The sequence below is a fragment of the Puma concolor genome, chromosome D3, assembly GCF_028749965.1.
Source record: "Puma concolor isolate L17-30 chromosome D3, mPumCon1.1.hap2, whole genome shotgun sequence".
Classification (NCBI taxonomy): Eukaryota; Metazoa; Chordata; class Mammalia; order Carnivora; family Felidae; genus Puma; species Puma concolor.
The window spans coordinates 78,091,462-78,105,422 of NC_141678.1; positions in this window are offsets into that span (position 1 = coordinate 78,091,462).

Genomic DNA, 13,961 nt, shown 5'->3' on the forward strand with positions numbered 1-13,961 from the left:
GGCGGGCGAGCGCTCGGCCGGCGGCCGCCGGGGTCTCTGCAGGAGTCTGAAGTTCGGACTCGGGGCAGCCGGGGCTCCGGGTGCTAAAGGCGGCGAGCCCGCTCGCCCTGGCTCCTCCCCTCCCGCCCCGGCCCCGGCCTCTTCCCTCGGCCCCTCCCCCCGCAGCGAGGCGGGTCCTTCCGTCGCCCGCCTCGGGGTCCTCGTTCCGCCGCCCCGGGAGGGGCCGCCGCGCCGAACTTTCCACCCTCCACCGCTCGATCCGCTCCAAACGCTCCACACACAACCCCGAGGGAAGTGCGGTGGGATGTTTGACAGGCCTGGGGACCCGGCTCTGGGGCCCGCTCCCCCCGGTCTGGCCTCAACGGGGCCGACGCCCTTTGCCTCACCTTCCCCCACCACCTTCGCTGCTCGGGCTTCCCTCCCCCTTCCCTCCCCCGACCCCAGACTCGCCTCTGCCTTCAGGCACACTTTCCTCCGCCCGGGCAGAGTGCCCGGGGCGACCTTTGGAAAGACGGAGCGTACCGCTTCCAGGCTCTGGGGCGTAGGGAGTCAGTCCACGCACGCTACTTCTCAGTTTGAGTTTTCCCTTCGCCCCCTTTTTATTCCCAAGGGCACTCCTCTTTCGGCTCCGTAGGCCCAAGCCTCGGTCTTCGGGTTTATTTTGTTTGTCTCTATATTTTTAACTACTTCCTGTCTCCTCGGACTCGCGCGGCCCGGCAGGCCCCCTCACTCCAGGGCCGAGCCCCAGGAGGCGGTGGGGCCATCTGTGCCTGCACGCCCGGTGACCTCAAGTGCCCCACCGCCCAGCAGGAGGCTGGGAGGCCCCGAGTCGGACACGCCGCCAGGCTCAGGCCCAGTGGAAGACCCGACAGGGGTCCCTCACCCTCGTAGACTGTTCCTGGAGAACCCTCTCCCCACCAAACAATCTGCAGGCCAAGGAGAAGGCCCAGCCTCTGGGGTGAAGGCCTCTCACGTCCTGGGAGGCGGGGGTGGGGTGGAGGGTGCGGTTATAGGCGGAATCTGGTGCATGCATGTCTTGACACTTGGGGAGCCCCACGGGGCCTCCGTGGCGCAAAGTGGAATGATGGTTACTGCAGGCAAGTGTTTTTTCACATCCGCCATCGCCGTGGTCGCCACTGATAACCTTGTCACCTCTCAAACCCGATGCCAGCCAGACCCGGCACGCCCGTCCGCCTTCGCCAAACTATTGGCAGGAAACGTGAACCCAAATGTTTTCCCAAGAACCCCAGGAACTCGAGATTCTTATCCTTTTTCATTTCCCCAGTTTTATTGCGATATAATTGACGTACAGCGCTGTGTAAGTTTAAGGTGGCCAGTATCATGATGTGACTTACGTTTGTTGTGAAACGTTTGCCACAATAAATTTAATTAACATCCGTCGCCTCATACAGACACAAAAGAGAGTTTCTTAAAATCTCCTCTGTAATAGGGGCTCCGATCTCCACACGCAGGGGCGTCTCCCCCCACCCCCATGCCCACCGCTAGTTTATTTCTGTTTGCATTCGGATGAGGGGTTACCGCCTCCCTTCCGAGGGTTCCCCCACTGACGTGGGCCATGCCAGAGCCTCAAAAGAAAAGAAAGGCCAGCCAGGCGCTGGCCTTGAGGAGTTTAACGTCCAGCCTGGGAGACAAGACAAAGGAAGAAACAAGGGAGAAAAAAAAACCCCACCTATTTTCCAACCCTCACCTTTATTTTATTTTTTTAAGTTTATTTGTGTAAGCGACCTCTATACCAACGGGAGCTGCTCACTGGTCAGCCAGGCGCCCCCAAAGTCACAAAAGAACATGTGACTATATTAAGGAGCATGGAATGATGAATCGCCTACGATGGGCGTATGGGGTGGTCATTACACAAATCGCTCTATTTTTTTAGTAGGCCTATAAAAAGGTAAATTAAAATAGCAAGCAGGTGAGTTTGCAGTAGATAGAAATTGAGCTTCGGATTCAAGTGAGAAATTGTGGTTTAAGAGAAAGCTACATTAATGATAATTAATACGCACTTTATAGTTTCTGCACGATTCTTTATAGTTGTCAGAGCCTTTTCACGTTCTTCACATCACAGGATCCTCGAAACCAAGCGAGGTGAGGGGGACAAATATGTTTGCCCCGTTTTATTTTATTTTATTATTAACAATATTTTTTAATGTGTATTTATTTTTGAGAGAGAGAGAGAGAGAGACAGAGTGCGAGTGGGGGAGGGGCAAAGTGAGAGGGAGACACAGGACCCAAAGCAGGCTCCAGGTTCTGAGCTGTCAGCACAGAGCCTGACACAGAACCCGAACCTACAAACCGAGAGACCATGACTGGAAGTCAGACACTTAAATCGACTGAACCATCCGGGTGCCCCCGTCCCCATTGTATAGAAGAGGAAACTGAGGCTCAACCTGATACAGCTGGTAAGCGGAGGGGTCAGGACTAGAGCTCAGACCACCTGACTCTTTGTCCAGTGTTTTCTGCCTACAGCTCACTTGTAATACATGGTGGAGGGTGTGCTGTTTGTGAGAAGAATAAAAGCACATGTGAGCCCGCAGTCTCCATCTTTAATCCTTCCCGGAGACCGAATGCTGCATCTAAGAGGCTGAGATGGTGGCGGCTTAGCCTCCCAGAGAAACGAAGTCAGAGAGTGTGGACAGTGGCCTTTGGGCGCTGGTGTCCAGGACTAGCGAACAAATCCTTGAAAGGTTCCCACCACAGTCCAGGCAAAGCCTGCCCCTGGGGCCCTCAGGCTTTCTAGGCTGTCCAAGGCAGTGTCCTCCTAACAGCCTGGTGGCACCCCACAATGTCCCACAGGCCGATTACATAGACCGGGTGACTGAGGTTCTGATGCCTTGGTGACCAGAGGACAGCCACAGGGATAGGAGATTGGTGTTTGCCGGTTCCTCTATGACCAAGAATCCTTTTTTATGTAAACTTCCCCAATATTAAATTGATTTCTATAATCGCTGCTAAACAAAGATCGGCAGTGTTTTCTTAAGCTTCTGCCCACACGCTAAGGGGCTTATAGCCTTGTTTTCCAAAGTTAATTCTCTCTGGGACTGCCCAGCTCCCCCTAATAGGTCCAGGTGAGGTTAACTTTTATTTACTGTTTATTTCAGAGTCTTGAGAGAAAAGCAGAAAAGACTTCAACAGCCAGGACTTCGGAGAAACAGGGCAAAGCAGGACAAGGGGAACTTGGGGCTTCCTTTGTGCAGGACATAAAGAGCTAGTCAATACCCTTGTGGGCACGATGGAGGAGAGTACTCCAAGCAATCAGCCGGGGGTCATTGTTAGGGGCTAATCTACATGTGTATTTCCCAAGAACTCGATTAGGGAAGATGAATGGACTCGGCCATGTCCCTAATTCTTCCAGCATGAAGCAGCATTTTTTCCAGCAGTTAGGCCCGCTTAAAATCAGCCCAACTTCAGCAAAAGTAAGGAGCCTGCCTTCTGAACTCCACCTCTGTTTAATTCATTAATTCATTAGGTGGATCAAAGAAAAATCCCTCCTCCCAGCCCGCATTGGGCTTACACACAGATAAAGCCCCTTTAAACTTGGCATGGCCCAGAGAAACATTTCCAGAAGTGAGGAGAGTGAGGGTGGTCGGGGGGCTTGGGAGGGTCTTCAGAGTGGGAGGTTCCGGGTGATGTGGGAAGGACAATATCGAACAATAATTGGAGGAGGAGGGGGGAGATTTTGAGGAGAAAGGGAATGGGGACAGGCCAGCAGGAAGACAATGAAAGCTAAATGTAACCAGCAATTATGGGAAGTTGCAGGCCAAAGTGGCTCCTTTATCTTGGATGCATGCGCGGGGACCCATGTCTGGAAGCATTCTAGGCGGACTGCCTCCCCCAAAACACTCTTTCGAGCAATGCACATTTGAGGAGTGGGTTCCCTGGGCACTGGGTGAGCAGGTGGCCTGTGCGCACGGCGAGCTAATGGCATTTGACCATAGCCTCTAGTAATTTCAACTTGAAGCGATGTTTTAGGTTGCACTTCATAAAGTGCGTGAAACCACCTCTATCATCTGAATACTGACTGTTCCCTTAGTGGATGTATTTTTATCCTGGAATAATTCCACTTGTCTTGGACCACACTGGAGGACCATCTCCCCTGCTAGCTCATACACGGTCTTTCAGGGAAGGCAACTTCACTTTAGTTGTAGCCCAAACTCATATAAACATGAAACGCACACACACACACACACACACACACACACACACACACACAATGAAATTCACTGAAATTCAACACTGAATTCACACACACACTGAAATTCAACAAATTATATACATATGTATGAAATTCACTGAAATTCAACACTGAATTCACACACACACTGAAATTCAACAAATTATATACATATATATGAAATTCACTGAAATTCAACACTGAATTCACACACACACTGAATTCAACAAATTATATACATATGTATGAAATTCACTGAAATTCAACACTGAATTCACACACACACTGAAATTCAACAAATTATATACATATATATGAAATTCACTGAAATTCAACACTGAATTCACACACACACTGAAATTCAACAAATTATATACATATATATGAAATTCACTGAAATTCAACACTGAATTCACACACACACTGAAATTCAACAAATTATATCCATATGTATGAAATTCACTGAAATTCAACACTGAATTCACACACACAGTGAAATTCAACAAATTATATCCATATATATGACAAATCATATATATATATATATATATAAAACAGTTATTATTTTTTGAATACTATATGCCTGTGGGCACTCTTCTGAGTACTTTATGTGGATTACCTAATTAGTCCTCACAATAACCCTATGAGGTAGACAATATTATTATTTCCATTTTATAGGCAAGGCGTCTGAAATACAGGTTAAATCACTCGCCAAGTTTGCACAACTGGTTTCGGGTGGAATCAGGACGTAGGCGTTTTTTCAGTAACGTGCCCATCTAACCACCTCCCAATACGGTCAGCTTAGATGACATGCGTTGTGAATTTTCCTGTGGCGATAAGAGAACTAGCAGATAAAAAAAAGAACACTTGGTAGTCAGAGGATATAGGAACGTTGCGGTTCAGGGTTTGGAGGACGTGTGAGTGAAAAAGTTGTGATGGGCAATTTATGGTCAATTATAATGATGACAGGTATGCTAAAAAAAAAAAAAAATTAAAGGATACCGCTCAACTTCTCACGGTTGTCCCATAAAGCTGGGGGAATTTTCGCTCCGTTTCCAGAGTTCCAACTCACTCCCAGTGTTTAATGTAAAAATATATTTTTAAGCATCAACCCCTGTGCCATTTATTTTGTGTGCCTTTGATGTCGTGAATTCTCCGCTATGCTATACTGTACGTTGTATGTCATGGGCACAGGACGCAAGCTGCTGAAAATTGTGGAGAAGACAATCACCCAACTCTCTCTTCAGCTCGGTGCTGGTTCCTCTCTCACTGCCAAATCTTCTACTCAGTGAAATATTTTCCTACCTGAAGCACAACAGAAGGAAAGTCAGGAAAATGTTCTTAGAGATGCTTGTCGGAAAACCCATCTTTACAAGTAGACAACCAATAATGACTATCGTTGGACACTTTTATCACATCGGCACGGATGATAAACACATCCCATACGTCAGTTTACCACTCAATGTGGCACTCTGAATATTTTCTACGATTTTCAGACTGAATTGAAGCAAATGTTGATATAAGGATCCTGCGGCGAATAATAACTCCCTCATATACTTGTAGCTAAAAGACACATACCAATGAAACGACGGGCATCATCTAGGCATTTCTGGCTGAACTGAGATGGGCAGACGGTAACAGACATTTAACCCAATCACAAGGTGAAACCAAGGGGCAGCTGGGAGCTGCTGAGTTTCCCGGGGGGTAACAGGCTGTTTGAAAGACTTCCTTTTGTGAAGGAACAGAGACCACAGCTCTCTGGAGATCATCCGTTAATTAGCAAGAAGGCTGTCCTTTGGCCTTTCTGGTGTTTCCCAATCACGGTATTTTTAGGAACACCAGCACTTAAGATTAGTTTCTGATTTAGTTTTCTGGTATTTCAGAAGATCGTATGTTTTTTGTTTTTTTTTTTTTAACGTTTATTCATTTTTTTGGGACAGAGAGAGACAGAGCATGAACGGGGGAGGGGCAGAGAGAGAGGGAGACACAGAATCGGAAGCAGGCTCCAGGCTCTGAGCCATCAGCCCAGAGCCCGACGCGGGGCTCGAACTCACGGACCGCGAGATCGTGACCTGGCTGAAGTCGGACGCTTAACCGACTGCGCCACCCAGGCGCCCCAGAAGATCGTATGTTTAAGACTTAGGAGGCAAAACTCAGTTGATTACCTTGTCTGCTCTCCCAGTGCTCGCCCCAAACTTTCCTTTGGAGATGTGGAAATCAGGGCCTAGAGACAGGAAGTGATCTGCCCATGATGAGACAGAAGGGCTGTGGCAAGGCTTGGACTGGGGGCCAGTCTCCAGACTCCCTGACCCTCTATGACTCTCCGGCACGCTAAGCTCTCAGGATCCCACACCTGGAAGTCCCACGCTTATAGTCGAGTAAGCCCGCGCATGAATCCTGGAGGAGCGTGCTTATTGAACAAACGCAATGAAGTTACTTTTCATATTACTCCCTAATCACTTACCAACCCAACTGCCTCGGCCTGGGTCCTCAGTTTACTTTTGCAGCTGATGCTAATCCAAGTAGCCTCTACGTAAGAGAGAGAAAAGAATTCCCTTGGCAATAGATTTGCAGGCCATTTGGGCAAACAACTATTCACTGGCGTGCTAGCATCAGGCTCCAGTGGCTTGTGAGAGCAGATGATTAGTATTCCTTCCCAGCTCTGAGTTCACTGATGTCATATTAGTGGCTTGAAATGAGTCATAGTGGGAATATTTTCACCACAGAAATTGGCAAACGCTGAAAATCCAGGCGTTCTCCCTCTTCCCCCAGCCCCCATTAGTGGGTTCAAAATATTCGCTCACATACCAATGTTCTTACTTCATTAAAGAGCGAAGAAGTCAGAAAGTATTATTATGATTAAAGCTAATATATGATCTATTGGGTAAGAGATGTCCACCTTTCTTGCCAGCAAAATGGAACATCTGCATCATTATCTCAGAATATGTAAATAAGAGAGGGAAACTTGGATTTCTGCCGGAGAAATGGGCTTTTCTGGAGTTGTTAGGCGCAAAGCTATATTAGGATAATTCCTCTTTACTTGTTTTCTAATTAAACTAATTGAATTCAGAGTGTCTAGGGGAAGCACAGAGACATTTATCTCAAGGGGATGATGGTCTTGAAACCCATCAATCCTCTTTAGAGTGCTAAGAAGGCAAATCCAAGGATGCCCATTCTGCAGCAGCCTTAACCTGCGCGCACTCAGTTTGGCCATCTCCGGGATTCTCCTCCCCTCTTCTTTTTGAAAGGACAGTTTATCAGGAAGGCAGTTCTGATTTCATTTTCACAGCACCCTATGAGGTCAAGACTCCCCCCTTCCCCACTTCTTACGTGACACCTCCCATAGAACACTTTTGGCCACTCTCCTGTCTGTTCCAACTTGCTCACGGAACTACAGTCGCATTGGTCTTTGCCTCCTCTTGAAATTCTCCAAGCCCCCTTCCTGCCTCAGGACCCTGGCACTGCCTATTCTCGCTGTCTGAAATATTCTCCCCCAAATGTTCACATGACCCTTCTTGTCATTTTATTTTTGCTCATAGCACCTTCCACTCTCCAAAACTATCTTATTTATTATCTGTTTAGTTGTTTGTTACCAGTCTCCCCTCATTGGAATGTAAGCTGCGGGAGAATAGGGACCTCGTCTGTTGGAGCCCTAGCATTTGCACACGTGCGACACATGGCGGTGGTTGATTTAATGAAGAACAGCAAGGAACTAGATTTTACAGATGAGGAAACAGGTTAAGAAACTTGTCTGATTGCACCCAGCTATTAATTGGCACAAGTAGATATTTCTGCACGTTCCGAGGATCAGTCATCGGAAACTTTTTGAAAGAGTAATTATTTCCCAGGTGTTTGGGAAACGTCCGACTGCTTTGCTTTCCTTCCTAAATAGCCAACAGAGACCATTTGATCGCTTTCAAAAGTCAGTTCAGGCCACTCCAGTCTCGTTAGCATCAGCGCGGCCTGGGGTTTCCTCCCCTGTCTTTGATGTGAGTGTTCATCGAATGAGGAGACAGGCTCCATGCAAGGCCACAGCCACCGCAGCCACCAGGCTCAGGCCCACCCCCCCCCACCCCCGGCTTCTCTGTTAGCGGGGTGCCCCATCCTAGGGATGCCATTCTTTTTCCAAAGTGGTTCCTGCAATGGTCCCGCGGACTATTAGCTGTGCTCTACTTTTACAGCCCCCTGCCACGTCATAGACATTTGTTTGCAAATTTTTATTGTACTTTCTCCTCTGACCCCTTAAGCCTTAAAAATGCTGATCTTATATATCCTGACCAATCTAATTAGCCCCTTTGAACCACCAGATGCTTTCCATAGGGTTTTCAAGACGCTCCCCGGAAGTGTCTTCATTCAGCTGTCGGGAACTTACCGCACTTACTAAAGGACGTGTGCATTGTCACTCAGAGGAATGAGCGTTAAAGAAAGACAACTGGGAGATCTTTAAAGTTTTCTGGAATGACTTGAGAAAGCAAGCAAGCATCACGTTGCGCGTGTACGCTATCTTTCTACAGCTCTAGGAATTTGACACCATCGAAGAATGAGGTCTTCAGTTTATAGACGGGGTTGACAACACAGTTTTTCCAGGAGAGCAGCAGTTTAGAGTAGGGTAAAGAAGCTGAACTCGGATACCCGCGCACTTAGCATACTTGCAATGCTGCTTTTGGTTAGGTTTGAACTTTTTCCGTGATACAAGTTTTTTACTTTTTATTATTATTTTTTTTAAATTTTTTTTCAACGTTTATTTATTTTTTGGGACAGAGAGAGACAGAGCATGAACGGGGGAGGGGCAGAGAGAGAGGGAGACACAGAATCGGAAACAGGCTCCAGGCTCTGAGCCGTCAGCCCAGAGCCTGACGCGGGGCTCGAACTCCCGGACCGCGAGATCGTGACCTGGCTGAAGTCGGACGCTTAACTGACTGGGCCGTCCAGGCACCCCTATTATTTTTAATTTTTAAGACATGTTTATTTGAGAAAGACAGCGGGCTGGGGAGGGGGAGACAGAGAGAGAGAGAGAGAGAGAGAGAGAGAGAGAGAATCACAAGCAGGCTCCGTGCTATCAGTGCAAAGCCCGACCCGGGGCTCGATCCCCATGAACCATGATGTCTTGACCCAAGCCGAAATCCAGAGTGGGACGCTTAACACACTGAGCCACTCAGGCAGCCCTGCGTACGTTTCATTTTTATTGCTTGGTGTTTCATTGTATGCTTCATTCAACTCATGTATTGCTTGGTGTTTCATTCATTACGGACCGTGGTTGTGTGTCCATCCCTCTGATGAGGGACACCTGGGCTGATTCCACATTCTTGGACACATCTTTTTGAGGACATGTGCTTTCAAATCCTAAGGGTGAAATGCTAAGTCAGATGGTAGTGTAGTTGCTTAGTCTGTTACTCGCATATGAAACTGACAGAACTTTTCCCCAAACTGGTTGTGCTATTTTGCATTCTCTCCAGCGGCACAGGAGAGCTCCGACTGCCCCACATCCTCGCCAACACTTGTCAGTTTTTAAAATGGTAAACAATCGGGGCGCCTGGGTGACTCAGTCGGTTGGGTGTCTGACTTCGGCTCCGGTTGTGATCTCGTGGTCCGTGAGTTCGAGCCCCGCGTCAGGCTCTGTGCTGACAGCTCAGAGCCTGGAGCCTGCTTTGCATTCTGTGTCTCCCTCTCTCTCTGCCACTCCTTCATGTTCTCTCTCTCTCTCTCTCTCACTCGCTCAAAAATAAATAAATAAACGTTAAAAAACTTTTTAAACGTTACACAATCTAGTGGGTCTGTGGTAGTATGTCGTTTTGAAATTGCTTTTAATTTTCATTTCCCTGACAATTACACCGAGCACCTTTTCATATGCTTCCCTTGTTAGATATCTGCTCACATCTTTTCCCTTTCTTTATGTATTTGTTTTTAACAATTTTTACTATTGAGCAGTGAAAGTTTTAAATGTATATTTACGTAAATTCTAGACATGTATTTGTACCTGGCAAAAGACTGGAATTTGGGATATATATATATAAATTTATATATATTTTTTGTGAATAGGATTTTGAGAATTATTTGTTTCTTCAATAAACATGGGGTTATTCTATTCATCTGGTGTCAGGATTTGTAAATGTATTTTCTTCCGAGAATTTGTCAGGTTCAAACCGAGACCACTGAGTCGTCAAATGTTTGGGCAGGTAGTTCTCTAGAACGCTCCCTTATTAAAATGTTAACATCTGTAGGAATCTGCAGGTGTATGCCGTGTTTTGGTTTTGATGTTGATAATTTGTGTTCTTTCCTTCTTTTCTCGAGTGATCTGTCTAGCACCTATCAATTTTGTTGATCCCCTTAAAGAACTCACTTTTGGGCTTTCTTAAAAAAAATAATCGTCTGCTTTCCTTGCTTTATTTCATTGATTTGTGCTCTTGTAGTTAGCGTTTCCTCCCTTCTACTTACTCTGCTGTGTTATGTTTTCACGAAGAGTATCTTGGGTTGTTTGTTCAACCTTCAGCAAACTTGGCTAGATGCAAACCCCAGACTGTTTCCCCTAGGTGGGCAGGAATAGAATTCTTAGTTCAGTTGTTTGACCTTAACTGGGCTGCCTGGAGTCTGCTAATGCACGCACAAATCGGGGATTAGCCAGGATCTTGAATAGACTTTACATACAGAATTAGGACCATCCTCCCATGATGCTTCTGTCCCTTCTAGGAATTGCTCCTTCACTTTATGGCTACTGCGGGTCACCCCAGATTCTGCCGGCTTTTTGAGGCAATACAGTTGCAGGTTTTCAGAGTTTGAGGGGTCTTCCCTGGCTCCACCATAGTCTGCCTTCCGGATGAAACCGGTAAACAAAGGAAAACTCACTGGCGCTTTTTCCTTCTTCCAAGTGTAGAGTCAATTCCCTTCCAGTGTGGCCCCACTCTCGGCTGCTCTCCGGTGCCTTCAGGCTGTTGTTTCTTTGTATTTGGTCAAGAGTTTAAAGTTGTTATCTGCAGGGGGGGTTAATCCACGAGGAGCTAATCCTTCGTTATCACAAGCTGCAAGCACACAGTTTGTTCCTTTTTAATCTCACTCCTCTCCCTGTCTCTCTGATGGCTCTGTTTGTAAGAAGAGGTGGTTTGGCCAGATTTCTAGTGTCAGGAGGGGCACTGAAGTGCTTCTAGAACTCACAAACTGGATTACTTGGTCCCCGAATAACCAAGATTGCTATGTCAATATTTTTTTCAAAAGAACACCTATTTCCTTCCGCTATACGGGTGTCTGGCTAATTGAGGACTGGAGTAATTCTACACAAAATTGGAAAGTCCATTGAATTTGTCTTCTTGGAATTCATTCTTCAGCCCTTCTCCCAAGGGGTCATTACAGTCCCTTCTACCTGGCTAGATATGCTCCCTGGGCCTCTAGACTTTTCTTCATGGACAGCCCTCTAGGTGTCTGACTCTTTCTTCTCCCTTCTAGAACCTACCAAAAGCCTCTCTCCCCTCTTTACCCCTGGGGCCTGTTGTCTCTTTGCTCAGCTGGAGTTAGTAAAGGGAAAGAAACCTAGTTCTGTGACAGAAACAATGGGCTAATGTGCTCTCTTTCACGAGGAAAACAGATCGTTGAGACTGACCACCCTGAAGCCATAGAATAAATCGCAGAAGGTAAAGTAATCCAGCCTCTTCATTTTCACTAGTGAGAAAATGAATTTCCGGGGAAGATAAATGACTTGTTCGAGGTCACACACTAGCAGGATTGGAACTCGAATCTTATTTCTCGACTACCAGTTGGCACCAAGGAATGGCTGCGAGCATCGAGTCCGGTGGCCACAGAGGGTAGAAGGTGACAGAGTCTGTTTTGTGCACGGCTGGCTTCAGTCGTGGACAGTGACCGAGCAGGATTACCTGGTGGGTTAACAGTATCAACGCCGTGTGGTGTGAGTTGATGAAAAGAACCAAAGATATCTTAACCTGGAGGAAAGAAAACTGAGGGGGGACATCACAAAGGCCCCGAGTGGGGATTCAGGCATATTTGTGCAGCTCTGTACAACAGAACGTTGACAAATGGGTCCAAGATGGCGGCCAAATTCATCGTAAGACAAGGAAGGATTTTCTAACAATTAAGAGTGTCCACAAATGGAAGGGTTAGTGGCTGAATTCTCTTGGGGAGGTAGGCAGTAAATTCTGTACACTGGAGGCTTCCAGATAAGGCTCAGTTTGGGCTTTAGGGAAGAGGCTCCGTTGTTCCTTTACTTATGGGAGTTTAGAACAGATTCCCTCCTAGTCCTTTACAATTATTGGATTCTCTGGTGACAGGAGACCCTTTGGTGACCATCACAAGGCACAGATACCACCCACATCTAGAGGGGGAAAAGGCCGTCCGAATGCGCCAACACGGGCCCTCCCAGCCCCCACCCCATACGTATGTGGTCTGCATTTTAAGTTTATTTGTTTACTTTGAGAGAAAGAGTGAGAGTGGGGGAGTGGCAGAGAGAGAGGAGAGAGAGCTCCACACTGCCAGCGTAGAGCCTGAGGCCAGGCTTAAACTCACAAACTGGGAGATCGTGACCTGGGCCAAAATCAAGAGTCAGACGCTTCAACGACTAAGTCACCCAGGCACCCCTGTGGTTTGTATTTTTCTTTTTAAGGAATCAGACAACCACGGTGGAGTCTTCTAGTGGTTACGCAGCTCCGCTGAGACACGCACGGGAGGGCACTAGAGCAATTTTGATGGTCAAGGTGAAATGCCAATTTAGCGATTTCCCTGTCGGCATTGGCTGCATTTTACGAGAAAGCAGAATGGTCTTCTGTGCCCTTCTGTAGCTAGTCTGTGGACTGATTTGGCAACCACAATGAAGCAGATAAACACAGGGCCACATGCGTCACTCGTCCGTCTCACTCCATGAGTTATGGGGCGAAGTCGGGCCCCGGACTGAAAACACATTTTATCCATTATCTTGGAGCTTTACAAATGGTGAATATTTTAAAGTTTCTGCTATAACACAAATCACAACTCACATGCCAGTGCTGATGAAAGACAAGCATGGTTTTGTTTCGTTTTGAGGGAGAGAGAAAAAGAGAGAGCCAGCGGGGAAGGGCGCTGAGGGAGAGGGAGAGAGAGCATCTCAAGCAGGTACCACGCCCAGCCGGGAGCCCCCTGCGGGGCTCGAACTCACGATGCCGTGGCCTGAATTTGTGCCCCCTCAAAATTCACATGCTGAATTCTAACCTCCAAGGTGATATTGTTAGTGGGGTCTTTGAGAGGTGATTAGGTCATGAGCAGAGCCCCCCCCAAATGGGATTAGTGTTGTTATAAAAGAGACCCCACAGACCTCCCTTGCCCCTTTCATAGCGTGAGGATAAAATGAGAATTCTAGGATCTAGAAAAGGGTCCTCATCTGTCTCCCAGCCTCCAGAACTATGAGAAACAAACATGGTTTTTTTTTTTTGTTTGGTTTGTTTGTTTTTTTGGCTTATAAGTCACCCAATCTATAGTATTATTGCAGAGCCAGGATGGACTATGACAGTGGACTTCAAGACTAATCAACCTCCAACATTGCACCAGTGTTCTCCCAGGGACTTTCAAGAGGGGCTAAACTTTGCCAAGGATCATAGGTCCTGAAACCCTAATGCCTTGTTTTATTTGCATATTTCTGTGACATGAAACTTTGTGTTCCACGGCACGTTCAGGAGCTCCGGTTATAGAAGAGGTTAGTCCCTAACTTTGTGGTCCTAGTTCCTCTTCCCTCTGGTGGAGCAGTTCCTCTTGATAGACGCTGTCTTTGAGCATTATTTCTTCACTGAACGGATTCCTC